A 16,169-nucleotide genomic window follows, 5' to 3' on the forward strand; every position below is an offset into this window, starting at 1 on the left:
CTGGCTTTATAGTTGAGTTCACAGAGGCACAAAGTAACCCATAAAGTACCATTAACAACAGAACAGCCACCATGCAGCAAAGCAATCCAGTGAGCCAAACTCCTTTGCCAGAATATCTATGCACCAGCCCTAAGGCTGAGCCAACAAAATCCAGGTGAATGCAACACTAGATCCCAAAAATGGTTTTTGGTTTTGGCAATAAGAGTGGCGCGTCTTCATAGTTTGACCAATATTTATTTTGGTCCTACTATGGCTCAAGAGCTGTAGCAATGAGTAAAGAAGGCATGTTTCACTAGATTTCTATGCAATCATGGCTGTGTAGGAGTAGGACTAGAATGATGAGCACATAACAGGAAGATTTGACATGGTCTGGGAGGTCTGGAGCTGCTGCCATGGGGGGAAGCATTGTCTAACATAAATGCTAAACAATGAGCATGTTATCAATTAGATGAAGCGTGTATGCATCCCATGGTGTTGCTGGAACCCCATAGAGTTCTAGAAGAAGCTGGTGAGGGAGTCCAGGCCACAGGGTGCAGGACCTAGTTAAGGATGTGCCTCTATCCCAAGACCTAGGGGCCCACAATGAGTTGATGCATCCGACTACACTGGTCATGGGAACAGCAACTTGCTCCCCTCCCCCATAAAGAACATTCTAGTTAGCACAAGGTTATTTTAGTAAATGGCTGCCCTGCTTAGATGAGCCACTAGTCAAAAAAATTCCATTTTATTAATCTGTGAGTGTAAGCCTAAAGTTAAACCTGCTTCTCAGATGTTTAATGTCGAGTGACACCCTAAATGTCATGTCAGGCTGGCTGTGGAGAGCTGGTTCATTAGGACACCAGGAGGGCTTCTAAAACTCGGATGCCCAGACCTCATCCTAGATCAATTAAATCACACTCCTGGGGGAGTGGGACCCGGCATCAGTATATTTCTTTTCTTTTCTTTTTGAGACGGAGTTTCACTCTTGCTGCCCGGGCTGGAGTGCAGTGGCACAACCTCGGCTCACCGCAACCTCCACCTCCCGGGTTCAAGTGATTCTCCTGCCTCAGCCTCCCGAGTAGCTGGGATTACAGGCATGTGCCACCACGCCCTGCTAATTTTGCATTTTTAGTACAGACGGGTTTTCTCCATGTTGGTCAGGCTGGTCTCGAACTCCTGACCTCACGTGATCCACCTGCCTCACCCTCCCAAAGTGCTGGGATTACAGGCGTGAGCCACCGCGCCCAGCCAGGATCACTATATTTCTTAAACTCCTTAGGTGATTCCAGTGTGCAGCCAAGTTTGGGAAGCTGTGAACCAAGAGCCTCTTCACCTCGCGTCTCTCCTTCCCCCAAGCAGGAGGAAGGAATGAGTAGCAGTGACCATCCATGAAACGGATTCGGGACTTTCTTTTAGCTTAAGATGAGAGTAGATAGTGGAAGAGGAGCCTGTCCAAATACCATCTGCAGACGAAGGAGCGTCTACAAAACACACGAGGGACCTAGAAACCAACAGACCCATCCCATCTCTCTCAGGTTCAGCAATTCTTTCCTTCCTCGGAGGGCGTTTCTGATAGGACAAGCTGGGCCCGGGCGGATTCTCACCCCACCACCCCAACTCCAGGCTTGGGTCCATCTGCCGCCAGTGGTGACTTGGGTGGCGCCCTCCGCAGCAGACAGCCGTGCGCCCTCGGCGACCCGGTCCCTGCGCTCCGGCGCCCGCAGGTCCTCGCTCCCGGCTTCTGCACCTCCCGCTCCGGGACATCTGGCTGAGCCGCGCCTCCCTCTCCCCGCAGCCTCCGCCGGCCCCGCCTCCCCTCACCACCCTTCCCTTGTTTGGGGCGGTAAGGTCAGAAGCGTTCAACAATTCAACGTGGGAAGTCTCTCGGAGGAAGTGCCCGGTCATAAATTTCACCCAACAAGAGGCTCCCATCAAGCTTGGGCTTGTTAGGAAACCTTCCAGTCGCTAATCGAGGGTTAGGCAGCTCCAGGGCGGGTGGGCTACGGGGCAGCCAGGGAGCAAGGATGAGGGCCTGGGGCTGCGGGTGCAGAGGGTTGTTGGGGTCCAGGCGTTCAGTGCCTTGCGCGCGTGGCTGTCGCTCTGCCCCTCTGGTATTGCCCGGCTGTATCACAACCCTTAGATGTGTCCAAACGGTCCTTGTGTGTATAAGACACACACCCACGCACATTTGGGAGAGAGGGGTAGTCAGTGTCTCTTTACATTGCAGCGGTACGTTAAACCCCGTCTGGGTTATTTTAAGCCTGAAGTTCATGAAAGGAAACATTTGAGTAAGTTAAGGCTGTGTTGAATGCCGCGTTCCTTATGTCCTTGCCATCTGAATGTGATGGTGGTTCCCAGAAGAAACAAACAGGCAAGAGGTGAAAGACAGAGTTCTAGACCCAGCCCTTGCTGTGTGACCCTGAGTGAGTCACTGTATGTCTCTGAGCCCCATTTCCCACCGCGGAGTGAGGGAGTTGGAGGGTCGGTGGGCGTGAGGCAGCTCTAAGTCCCCCTGGGCTCTAACGGCCTCTGGTCTTTGCCCCTCCTCCCTCTCCCTGCAGCACCAACAAGGTGAAAGAAGGGTCTTATCGAATTCAGCCTTTGTCCTGCTGCCATTTGTCATGGGAAATCTTTCCAGGGACTGGCACTCTGACTTGGTTGGAAAGCCAAGGGTATTGAGCCCACATCAATAGAAGGAAGGTTTGCAAGCCAAGTCTACACCTGCCCTGTGCCATGCCCAACAGAGGGGAGACAGTCTGGGGATTATTTACTCCTGGAACTTTTGCTGCAATAAATAAAGCAATGCTGGAGGCTTGAAGGAGTTTAAAGACTAACAGGGGAGATAATAATTGCTACTATGCACCAGGCAGGGTTCTAAGTCCTTTGCATAAATTAACCCACTTAAGCCTCCCAACAGCTCCCTGAGGTTGGATACTATTAGCCCATTTTTACAGGTGGGTAAACTGAGGTACGGGGGGGTTAAATAATTTGCCTAAGATCATACTACAGGGAAGCAGTAGAGAGGAGACTTGAACCCCTGAAAACACAAAGAGCAGCCCTGGGCCCTCGGCAAAGACGACGCTTCCTATCCCGGGGACAGAGGGAGACAAGTCCAGGCATCCCAGAGAGCAGGAATCCCAGAGCAAAGGCCAGGAGTGGGACCACAGGCAGAGTAAGGGGCCCAGGTGGCTGGTGCACCCGCCCTGAGGATCGGATGTCTCTCTGGGGCATTGTGTCTACTTAAAGCGCTTGGCTCAGATTTTCCATCAGGCCCAGAAGAGCCATTTTGGGGCAGCACAGAGACCTCAGAGGAATGAGCTCAACTGAGCGGCTGTAGTTTGCAAAAGCTGCCGACCAGACAAGCTTCACCCTTCAGACCAAAAAGAAAAATCCCCTCTGGAGTCTGAATTGTTCGGCAAAAAAGATAAACGTAGAAGCCAGTCCCAGATCTTAGAGCACCTCAATGGGACATGTGGATCATTTTCTGTAGTTAACAAGGAACCCTTAAAAGAATAAGCCATTCTTGTTACGGCTTTTGAATTGTGATGGCTTTTGCCTGCAATATCTGTATGTTTATGGCAAAATCATTATTTTGAGATGAACTATCTGGATAACTATCGGAGAGAAACTGCAGGCTGCATTTCACCACTGATGCTCTCTGTTTTATGCATGTGTTGCATGTATTCCCACCAGTTGGTGGTAAACTTTTGCATTTTTCAAGCCTGTCAGAGGACCGACCCACTTTCTGTGCAGTGTCAGAAGCTCAAGAGAGAAGCCAGAAGAAAAAGACACAGTAGCCTGTAGCCTTCGGTGCACATCTGCAAAGAATGCATGCCTATTGCCACTATTGCATTCTGTCCGGGGCTCTATCATTCATCTTCTAAGCCAAACTTCTGCCAAGTCCTCTCATTTGTCCGTCGAACATTTCCGTACCGGCTAATGTTTTTCCATCTTACCTCGCCAAAGTTGTTTATATTCTCCCTGAGTGACACAGCAAACAAAAGCTGGGCAAAAGCAAACAAATAGGGTCTTCTGATAATTGAACCACTTTTGAATCTTTCATTGACAACATCTCCACACCGAAGAACACCTGCCATAGGTATCAAGCATAAATGCTTCTTCATCAATGGTTGCTTGCATCGAAAAGGGCTCAGAAAGATAGGACTCCTGACTGTTCCCTCAGAAAATATTTGTGTTTCAGCTCATCTGGGATTGGAGAGCCCATTTCTTCCTGATGTGTGTCACTTGGAGGCCTCCAACCTGCAAACATCAGGATAGCTGCTTCCCTGCAAAATTAGGCAGCTGCAGGTTGACTTGAGTCTGTGTCTCCCGATCCAGAATGTGGGACGATGCAATTGAATAAGTGTGGGATGCTTTCTTCATAGCATAATGCTACACGATGACTTCCTACAGACACACACACTGAGAGAGACCAAGGGAGGATAAATTTGGGATAAAAATGCCACAATCTCATGCCCTCAACACCAAACTGGTGCTGATCCAATTCTTCCCGAAATGAAATGTGATGTTTCTGAATTCCTTCTGGCTGCCGCTGAAAGCCCCCGCTTTTCCTGGTGACTGTGGGAGGCTGCGATGTGGTGGGGGTGGGGCACGGAGTGCTGGGCGCTAAGCTCCCTCCTGGCTTCACATAAAGGAAGCAAAATCAAAATCCAAGCCTGAAAAAAAAGAAAAAAAGAAAACTAAATTTAATTGGCTAGGAAACAGGATTCCTGGGGCCTCTGCTTTCCCAGCTTCCAGAGAAGGATTTAGGCTGGGACACTTCCCCGCCCTCAGGACAAAAAGAAAAAAAAAAAAAGGATTAAATTCGGGTTGGGTCTGGCTAGTACAAATTGCATGCAGAGTATACAGTTGCTTTGCATATTGCATGTGCTTTCATGGAGAGGGAAAACAGGGGAAGAGGGAGGGCAGGGACACTAAAGAGGGGAAAAAACTAAAAACAACTTGCTGTTTTCATATGGTCGGATAGAACTGTTTTGTCTCTGTAACTGTGCAGAATGTCAATGGTAGGCACCGTGTCGTGACAAGATTTTTTTTTTTTAAGTTAAGCTAAGCTCACACCCGAGCTGTAGCCCCCCGAGGTACTGCAGCTTTAATTGTGTTCAGTATGATCTACAGAACAATATGTCTTGATAAATCTGAATGGCAACCCAGCGCACGGTTCCCCTTGGCATTGCTGCAAAGCCAGGCCTCGCTTTAGTGAACCCGTTCAGGAATGTGGGTTAATTCGCCGACCCTTTTTACCCCCACAGCTCTGTTTTTGTGAGGTTGGCAGAAACTGACACGTTTTCTTTTGCTTAATTAAGTTGTTCAGTAGAAGGCTGGTCAAACAGTTGCATCTACGTGGGGAGTCTGGAGATGCACAGAAAGCCGTGGGCGTTTCCAACATAAAAAGGGGGATTCTGTTATTGTTTGGGTGTAGACGGGTCATTTTTTCAAAGTTACTGCTGCCTGAGTGACCACAACCCTGTGCGCAGCCCTGAAAGGACATTAAAGCTGCTTAAATACAACTACCTTCGGTTTACTTTTTAAAAGAGAGAGAGAGAGAAAGAGGGAAAGAACAAGCAGGAGAGAAACGAAGCGGTCCCATTTATGTAGCATTTTATTTCTTTCCGGACTTTTTTTTTTTTTTAAGGCAAAGAGTGGGCTCATTTGCATAAGAGATGCCCATACATTATGAATTACAGCTAGTATGATCAAACTCTCTTTCCAATCAGTAAAACAAAACTGGTACCATACCCATAGAAATTGCACTGGCCTTCTGAACAGAGGAGTGGGATCTAATCACCCTTATGCCAGACATTGGGGTTAGGAAAATGTCTAAAATCCCCATTGATGAAATTCCCGCTTTCGTTCCTTGGTGATGTTATGACAACCACACACAGTATCAGTCTCATGGATTCTCAAAGGAACTGAGGGCCTGATTGGAGGCCTCCTCCATCACGTCTCTGTCCCTTTTTGAAGCCTCCTATATTTCTAATTCAAATCACCTTTATCATTGAGATGCAGATCCCCCCGATTTTCTGTGGATATTTGGTCCCAGCGAGAGTTTTTCTCATTGCACGTACTGTGTGATATATTTAACAGGAGGCAGGTGGAGGCACTGGCACCTGGGCTTTGGGATCCTAGTGCTAGCAATGAATGGCCTTGGTCTACTGTATGCCCTGAGTTGTTTCTATTGATGCCACTGTGCCTCAGTTTATCCGTAACAGCAGATGCTCATTGTGGGTACTTAACAGGCACCTAATACATACATTTCTGAGTTTAAGCTGCCCTCTTTCTCCCTTGGCAATAAAGCAATAATTAGAAAACTCACTGATTCCGCAGCACCTGGCACCGTCACTGTGCTGATAATCAACACCATGATTTTCAGCAGTTATGAAGCCCGGGCGCCCATTGGTGAAGCATCAGGCTTGCAGGGCTGCTCAAGGGATGTTTGTACATACTTGGTCTTGCAGAGAGCCATTATGCCTGCTTGGAAGCCAGGCACTCCAATTTTCCCCCAGGTCCCAGAACTGCAGCTTTTGGAAAGCCCAAAGATCAGCCTCTTCCTTCTAGAGAGAGAAAAGACTGCAGGGTCAAACATTTCAAGAGACTTCACCATGATTTTTCACTTCTCTTAATATACAAGAAACAGTAGGCAATTATTTGATTGACGTTAGTTGCATGAATGGCAAAATGATTCTTAGGCCAAAGAACAATCCATTTTGGAGTATAAATGACTTGGAACAGCAGTCTACACTGATATCAGCTGTTTGTTTGTTTTTTAAAGTCTCACTATGTCACCCAGGCTGGAGTGCAATGGCATGATCATGGCTCACTGCAGCCTCGATCTCCTGGACTCAAGCCATCCTCCCACCTCAGCCTCCTTAGTAGCTGGGACTACAGGCATTCACCACCACACCTGGCTAAAGTTTTTTACTTTTTATAGAGATGTGGTCTTGCTAAATGGTTGCCCAGGTTGGTCTTGACTCCCAGGTTCAATCGATCCTCCCACCTCGGCCTTCCAAAGTGCTGGGATTACAGGCCACCATGCCCAGCCCGGTTTTTCATTACAAGCAATACCTGCTTACTCCTCAGATTTTGCCAGAGTTGATTATAGATTTATACTCAAGACACCAAGCTCCTATATTTAGGTTGTGTATATTCAGGTTCCCAAAAATACACAAGAAGTTGCCCAGATTTCAAGGCACTTCCAACCTCTAAGTAGAGAGGATGGGGAGATTTCGAAGACCTGTTTTGCACAACCATTCCCAAATGACTTATTACTCTGAAGAACCAAAGCCTGGCTGCACAAAGAAATGCAAAATGCTTCCCCCGGTTCTGGTGGTCGATGTTTAAGGACCACACAGGACACCAGTATGCAGTGTCCCTATCTTACTTCTCCCTCACTGATGGCTCGAGGAAGACCCCAGAATCTGGGTCCGGTCCACCGATCTTCACGGTCTTAGAGCCCCGATACTTAGGTCACCTGCCTTACTTTCAAAAAGGCCAAACTCAAAACTACACACAAGTCTCACATACACTTTTAAATCGCAGCTGACGGGCTGGTCTTAGCACCTCTTAAAGAGAGAAGTTGTGGGAAGTGAGAGAAGGCCTAAGCAGATGGGAGCCGAGATGGCCGGGCGGCAAGTGGCTGCCGGAGTCATGCCACCTGGCTGTCTTCCCACAGTCTGGAGGGGGTGTGTGTGGCTGGCAGTTCCATTCCTGCTTGAGGTGGCGGGCCCTCTCCCCCTTTCCAATTCCCTGACAGCCCGGGCAGATTTTCCTTTGGCTTTTGAAAATCCAGGACATATTATTCCTCAAAGTCGCCAAGTTCCAGCTGCTAGAGAGAGCCAGCCTTTCGCTCTGTTGCCCCACCATCAAGCCTACATCTTTACACCCAGGGAAACAGAAGGCCTTCCTCCATGCGGGCAAGCCCACAAGAGTTCGGAGGCTGCCGCTCGGGTCCTGCAGACAGAGGGGAGGATTCACAAGGGCTGGCCAGGAGCCATCCCACTAGCCCTGGCACTTGCAGCTCCACATGGAGCTCTGCGGCTCTTCAGGACAAAGAGGAGTGTTTTTATCAGCCCAACGTTCTGCTGACAAATGCATAATAAACTGACAGAAAGCGACCAAGCAGCATTTCAAAACCCCCAGTTACAGGGGAGGCCAAGCCTGAGTGGAGATGGTCACTTTCTGCAGGTGTTCGGCCAGTGTCCCTGCATTTGCATGCATTTGCATATACTGTCAAACAGTTGGCTGACAGAAAGTCTGAGGAGGTCTGGACACAGCCCAAACCTGTCAGTGGCTTTCTCCTTGCCAGTCAAGGTTGGCTGTGGCTGCAATTAAGGCAGGAAACGAATACTTCTGACATTGCAATATACCCAGCCACAGCTGGGCGAAGTTAAATGGAAAAGTGTGCTTTATTTAGAAAGACAAGATGCATGCTGGAAAAAAAAAGATGGGGAAGGCCAAGAGTGGTAAATGCTCAGAAAGTGACACTCTACACTCATTCTGCAAAAGGAAACAAATATTTTTCAGTCCTTCCAGGTTGCTGTGCTGTGGTGTTATTTGTTGTTGTTGTTTTGTTGTTGTTTGGGGTGAGTGAGCAGATTTCCCCACTGAGTGAGGCCAATTCAGCATGTGAGAGGAGCTTGCCAGACACTACACCTTTTATCTTCAGAGTATCATCTCAGGAAGCAGGGAGGAAGCTCATCCCCAAACCGCATTTCCGTGACACACGTGCTACCCCATAAGGCTCCACTGTTCTGTTCAGTGTTGGCAAATAGGTAGCCATGGCTTGGAGGGGGTGAGAAAATTGGAGGGGGCCGAGCACAAGCGTCACGTTGTCCCCCCACCGCCCCACACAAGGGTTACAGCTCATATTAGCATATGGATTGCCATGGGAAAGAAACAAAATCAGAGCCTTCACTACTGTAAGAGTGAATGGCCTCAAGAGATGGAGGGGGCGGGGAAGGAAGAAAGCCGGAGAGAAAGGTTGTTGTTGTTCTTGCTGTTTTTAAGAACACACGAGATTTATATTTTTGGAGGCCTGTGTCCTTCTGAGATGTTGTTTTACAGATTCTTTAAGCGAGACCTAACAATTTATTAAATACTTCATCTCTAAACAGTGGTGGGCACTAGAGTTTCATGAGCAGCAAACAATAGATTCTGTTTATTCGCCAACAATACAGACACTGTTTAGCTCCGGACTGCAAGTGGCTGAGCCATCTGGCTCATATCTCCACAGTAAAACATTGTCCGTGACACAAAAAATGACTACATCCCCAGGACAAACTAGTGTGACCTCTAAATAAAGCCTTCCTCTGAAGCTATGATATCACACTGCACAGGGGACACCAGCACAATTGAATCTGGTCACCAAAAGCCCAAGTGAGATAGGACTATGTAAATGGAATTTTATAGGAGACTTTTTGTCCTCCGTGGCAAACCATCCAGATCCGTCCACAGCACTGAAACATCTTTTTCATTCACCCCTGGGACAACAGTGTGGTTCTATTTGGCGATTGGCAGTCCTCTTTCTCCCGCGCCCTACCCAGGAAGCACACGTCCGTGTTCCCGAGGCAGCACCTGCAGCCTTTGCTTCCAACAACTTTTCACTGATGGGGGCCCCACCTGCACCAGCCTTTTTGCTGATATTTCAGAAACAAGCGGCCCTTTCTCCTCCCTGCCAGGGAGAAGGCCCAAGTTTGCCAGCTTCTTCACAAATAGCCAAACAAGTCACTCTCAGCCTTGCGCCACCTGAATGCCCGCTTCACGAGGCAAACAAGTATACACACACACACACAGACATACACACACAGACACACACACACACACACTCCAGCACCCTGTCCAAGAAAGGGGCCATTTCAATGGAAGAAGTGTCATTCTCCGGAAAAGACCCAATTCAGTCTCCACGACCAAGGCATTTGTATGGCTGTTTGGTGGGAAAATTTCATTACAGAAATTGAGACATGATGAAGAACAGACCAAAAAGCTGGCTCGGCTTAAGCCTTCCACCTGTTCCAATTCCTGTTTGTTTTGTTTTTCAGAGCGAGAAACCCTAACCCACCCCTATGCATAAAACATTTTGCACACAGGATGCTTCATAAAATACGATCCCTCAGTGATTTCCCCGTGCAAGCAGGTATTGGACCATTTTGCGGCCAGAGCCACCTGAGATATGACACACGCAGCGCCTTGTTGGAGATGGACAGGGGAGGGTGAATTCCTACGTGAACTTTTGCCAGCCCTGTCATCTCACACAAACTACTTAACTGCTCAGCACCCATCCTCAGGTGTAAAAAAGGGATAACATTTCCTTCTTCACAGAAACTAAATTTGGAAAATAGATAAGAAATGCTTATCATAATGCCTTATAGATAATGAGAGTTTAATAAATGGAAGCTTTTACCATAATGATAACAGATAATGGTAACATTGTTTCTATGACTCCTGGAATTTCAGTGGGAAAACAGCTTCCAGAATACCAGTCACTCATTTAAATAAACATTGACCCTTGATAATAGTAACATTTATTGGCCGGGTACAGTGGCTCATGCCTATAATCCCAGCACTTAGGGAGGCCGAGGCGGGTGGAACACTTGAGGTCAAGAGTTCGAGACCAGCCTGGTCAACATGGTGAAACCCTGTCTCTACTAAAAATACAAAAATTAGCCAGGTTTGGTGGCAGATGCCTGTAATCCCAGCTACTCAGGAGACTGAGGCAGGAGAATCGCTTGAACCCAGGAGGCGGAGGTTGCAGTGAGCAGAGATTGAGCCACTGTACTCCAGCCTGGGTGACAGAGTAAGACTCTGTCTCAAAAAAAAAAAAAAAAAAAAAAGTAACATTTTTATCGTTATTACCATTTAGCATTCACCCTTGCCAAATTATTTGGCAAAGTTGGATTAGAAACTGCACTGCTAGTGGGCTTATCCTCTTCCTATTTCTGAGGTAGAGCTTTCTTCACGAGGCATGAAAATGGCCAAAATTGTCTATTGTTATTTCTGTAGCAGTCATAGTCATTTGTTTTTAAAAAATGAGAATGCACAGTTGCTGTATCTTAAGTATAAAGTCATAGGGATGGCTTGATATCTTAAAATGATTTCTTTCCTTTTGCTTCAGTTCCAATTAATCCCAAGATTTTAATTGCTTGCAAATAATTTAGGAGTAATCTTTGCACTTACAACTGGTGGGTTTCTAGAAATGAAGCTGTTTGGTTGAAATTATGAAAGCTGATTTTTCCCAGTTAGTTGAGAGAACACAAACTGGACCCAGAGCCTGGGAAACAACTCTTTATAAAATTGTCACAAATGCCAGCTGGGCATGGTGGCTCACACCTGTAATCCCAGCACTTTGGGAGACCAAGCCAGGCAGATCACTTGAGGTCAGGAGTCCGAGACCAGCCTGGCCAACAGGGTGAAACGCCATCTCTACTAAAAATACAAAAATTAGCCAGACGTGGTGATGTGTGCCTATAATCTCAGCTACTCGGGAGGCTGAGGCAGGAGACTCGCTTGTACCCAGGAGGTGGAGGTTGCAGTGAGCCAAGATCCTGCCACTGCACTCCAGCATGGGTGACAAAACGAGATTCTGTCTCAAAAAAAAAAAAAATCACAAATGCCATATTTAACCAACTGTAAACTGAGTTACGGGCCCTTGGCAGTCCAAACTTTGTGATAGGTATGTAAATCAATTTAACAGGACATGACGATATGGCTTCAGTTACCATCTATATAACTCCTCCAGACATTTTCGGTAGAAATTTAAAGTATTCCCAGGATATCAAAGCTAGTGGAAATTTCCATATGGAAAACCTTCTAGACTTTATATTTTTGGAAGAATGCAAAACACTCACTGTTTACTCACAAATCTCCACCTCTGTTTTGTTAGCTTGTTTCATTTTGGTTTTGCCTTAATGCTTAAATGTGGAAGCTGTTGCAGACATTGTATTATTTCCATCAATCCTGGTTAATTTCAGCAGGAAAACTGCTCCCAGGGTGACAGTCAACCATGCAAACAAATGCAGCCCTGGGAATCTGGGACCTATAAGAAGTCCAGCTAAGGACATATGCGAATCCAATTAAACTTAGAAATACACATTTTGGATGTGAGGGCAAGGTCAAATCCTCTCATATATTGTTGGTGGCAAAGCAGGTTAAAATAACCTTTGTAGAGAGTAATTTGATAGTCTCTACCAACATGTAAAATGTTTACACCCTCTGATCCAGGAATTCTACTTCTGGGACCATATGCTACTGAGCTATTCCTTCAAAGTGTGCAAGAACATATGTACAAGGGGGTTGATTATATTATTCCCAAAAATGAAACATGATAACCTAATTTTCCATCAATAGAGCACTGTTTGAATAACTTACAGTGCATCGGTTAAAAAGAATGATGGGGAGCCGTATGGATAACATGCCCTATAACTACATCTATATCTGTATGTTTCTATATAAAATTGTCTAGAAGAGGCTGGGCACAGTGGCTCACACCTATAATCACAGCACTTTGGGAGGCCAAAGTGGTCAGATCATTGGAGCCCAGGAGTTCCAGACCAGCCTGGGCAACGTGGTAAAACCCCATCTCTACAAAAAATACAAAAATTAGCCAGGCACGGTGGAGCATGCCTGTAGTCCCAGCTACTTGGGAGGCTGACGTGGGAGGATCACCTGATCCCAGGAGGTCGAGGCTGCAGTGAACCATGATTGTGCCACTGCAGTCTAGCCTGGGCAATGGAGTGAGAACCTGTGTCAAAAAAGTAAAAATAAAAATAGAATTATCTAGAAGAATGCATGCCACGCCATCCAGAAGATGAAAAGAGGAGGATTTCGTTTTTATAGAATTCCCTTTGGTGGTATTTGTGTTTTTTAAAACCAAAAAGTCATAATCCTTTTGGACTTTAAAGTACCATGGGTACCACAAGTTAAAAAATACATTTCCCGGTCACTGTTCATTGTCAGGCTGCTGATATTCCTTGGCATAGGGGACATGAACTTTACAAGGGAGCAGGAAAGAAGAGCTGGCCAGCAAAACTTCCTGGATGCCCACTGTGAGAAGGTGTTGACGCCAAAGGCTGAGGGAGTTACGGCCAAAGAGAAAAACTAATCCCTTCCCTTAAGGGACTTACCATGGCATAAGAAGTCTGTGGCTAAAATAAATATAATATGGAAGTGCTGAGTGATTTGACTTACCCGATCTGTGGGGTTTTAATTGTTTGTGATTTGTTGGTTCTGCAACAATACAAGCCATCTAATGTAGTGCTCAAGAGCTGAGCTCTGGGGTTCGACTATGGCCAGCTCTACACTTACTGGCTAGGGAACTTTGCTACTTAGTATCTCTGGGCTTCAGTTTCCTTCTCTGTAAAATTCTTGGATTATCTACCTCACAGGGCTGATGTAAAACAACACAGAGCCTGGTGTCTACTGCATACTAGGCAGTATGAATCTAGCTATTGTTTTGTTATTGTTGCTATAATAATATTTATATTACTATTATACAACTAATTTATTTATCCACTGCCCTTCACGCAGAAGGGACAGCATGGTGTAGTCTGTATTTCTGAGGATTCAGGGACCCACCCAGGTAGGCTCGGGTTTTGAGTTACCCCCGCAACAGGGGGGTTTGTGCTTCAGCAGCCACACTCTCGGCCCACACCCCGATCTGCATTTTCAACACGGCAGACTGGGGTAGGATCTATGGCCATGGAACAAAGGCAGGTTCCCTTGTAAATGCTGAGGCAGAAACAGGCAGTTATTTAAACAAGACGGCATTAAATCTACAAAAAAAAATCCCCGCCATGCCCAGAGCCAGCTCCCAGGTGACCCTGGCCCATGGGATGGCGTCTCCTGCCAAGGACGCAGGGCTCCCCTCCCCGGGGCAGTTTGTGGCAAAGCTGGAGCTGGTTTCAGTGTTGAGACACCCCTGCCTCCCCCGCTGCTTTCACCGGATAGTGTTTCCATTTCTTTCTGGGTTCCTCTTCCATCCTCCTGGCTCCACTCCTGCAATTCGCACATGGCCCTCATGGGCCACCGTACCCTGCACCCTACATGTCCTTTTGCAGTATCACCTGCCTTCACTTGACTGATTCTCTCACTCTTCCAATTCCAATCCCCACAAGAAGAATTTAGAGGGTCCCACTCATCTTTTCAAGTTAGGAAAACCAGTCAAAAATTATCAGCAGGTGGTATAGACAGCAGCCATTTAAGCCTATTATGGGGTGGTGGGTGGGCAGGCCATGACTGACACCTCTAGCAACCAATGAGATTGAGGAAAGAGACTCTTCTGCCTTCCAATTGGTCAGCACTGCTCTTAAAGGCCCTGAGCTGACCAGACGCTGTCCTCCCACCTCGCAGGTGGAGAGGGACCCTGGGGCCAGTGGAATGTTTGGCTCTATTTTCTGTGACTAAAATATAATTGTATTTGTCTGTGATCTAGAAAGTACATGACTTTTTTCCCATAGCTACTTTATTATCAGCTGTAAGTCATAGCAACCATGACCCAAGTCATTTTTGTACGTTTATCTTGTTTTTATTACTAATACCAGTGCTTTACCTACATACAGTCTCTTACCTTTGACAAATTCTTTCACACACGCTAATTTGGATAATATACGAAATGAAGCGTATCTTATTCTCTCCTTTCCATAGAGAAAGAAATGAAGCTCAGAGAGGTTGAGTAATTTGCCCAAGGTCACACAGCTAGAAAAGTGAGACCGGGATTAGAATCCAACTTTTTGGACTCTTAAGTCAGCCCTCCTTCCATGTTTTTGAACGTTTTATGGAGTATTCAGAAAAATATTTCCCGAATAAATGAGATCTCACTTTCCCCTCTCTCTCATGTTTTCCATTTTGGAAATCTTTACAGTTTAAGGGTCAAGATAGTTGATAAAGTTTTTTAAAAAATAAACTTTCCACAAGTGCAGAAGTAAAATTTCTTAATAAATAGGAAAAGATTCAGGACAGATAATATGAACACACTGATGAAACAATAACTTATAAGATGGGCCTGGCAAGAAGTAAAAGTGTCCCACACAAATTCTCCCTGTTGAAGGAATGCCCCGTCATTACAGCAGAGGGGGTCATAGACACAGGCTTTATGCCTCGTGCTGAATGTCTAACCGCACGCAGAGTTGGTGCCCCATAGACAGAGCCTCTCACCCCTCCCCAGCCTCTGTGCAATCGAGATGGCTGTGTCTGTCCTCTCTGGCCTCTGAGCAGAGATGAGTGACCCAAAAGGATAAGCTGGCTTTGGACTCTGTCCTCCTCTGGGGTATCAGAACTAGGTAAAAACCCTCCTGCATCTTGAATGTGGTGGCTCTGGGGACACTCTGGGCCCACATCCTTGCTTCTGGCCACATTTTTATGGTTCTGAAACTTATCACTGTGTGGCAGTTTGCCAGAGAATGAGGAGAATGGGGTCATGGGGTCCCCGCCATGCCCAGAGCCAGCTCCCAGGTGACCCTGGCTCTATGAACAAAGTTCACACCAAAACAAGGAAGAGCTTTCCTGCCCCACCTCTCTTCTCATATTTGGGGCCAGTCGGGTGGGGAGAAACCTTCTTACCACATGCGGCCTGTGTACTCCGGTCTGGTGGGATAGCAAGGTCCTGCTGTGCTCAGGTCAGGCCCCGGGTGTCCTCCTGCCCTCCACCCAGCCACTGACAAATAGAGCTTTCCTTTGTTTTGCCTTGTGACCAAAGTTCTTATATGCCTTAAAGGGGAAAGAGATTTTTTCTTATACAAAATCACCCAGAAGCCATTCAAGGCAAACAACTCACCCAAGGGCAAGCAGGAAACTGCTGACAGAGGCCAGCCAACCAGAACCAGGGTCCCTGGGCACTGGGTGCAGAGCCCAGTACCCTGAGGAAGCTGCCATCAAAGGAGTGACTCATCCCAAATGATGTCGGCATTGACCAATGAAAACAAAAGCTGAGGTAGAGAAACTGTCAGAGGGGCCTTACCTTTCCAAGCCTGGGTACCAACACTCTGAGTCCTCATTGGATCTTCTTTCGAAGACCGACCCCTGCAGGGAGACCCTCGGTGAGTAAAAAATATATAAACAAATATAAACAGGTCAGTGAGCCGACCAATCACATCTTATATCCGATGGGATAAAGCCAGTGTGTCAGGGCTGGCCATGGGCTCAGAAATGTGTGCGTAAGAATTAATGTGGAATCATGCTGG

The 16,169-nt window shown here is 46.8% G+C and overlaps 1 long non-coding RNA gene across 1 annotated transcript; it reads right to left on the bottom strand.

The window, feature by feature from the left end:
- Positions 1–1,510: 1,510 nt before the first annotated feature.
- On the bottom strand, positions 1,511–15,663 carry LOC107970126 (uncharacterized). Its single transcript, XR_001712467.4, has 3 exons — positions 15,550–15,663; positions 6,314–6,551; positions 1,511–4,655 (listed from the first exon to the last, which is right to left on the bottom strand). It is a non-coding gene; the product is annotated as an uncharacterized LOC107970126 (long non-coding RNA).
- Between the last annotated feature and the right edge of the window lie 506 nt (positions 15,664–16,169).

This window comes from Pan troglodytes, chromosome 22, assembly GCF_028858775.2.
Source record: "Pan troglodytes isolate AG18354 chromosome 22, NHGRI_mPanTro3-v2.0_pri, whole genome shotgun sequence".
Lineage (NCBI taxonomy): Eukaryota > Metazoa > Chordata > Mammalia > Primates > Hominidae > Pan > Pan troglodytes.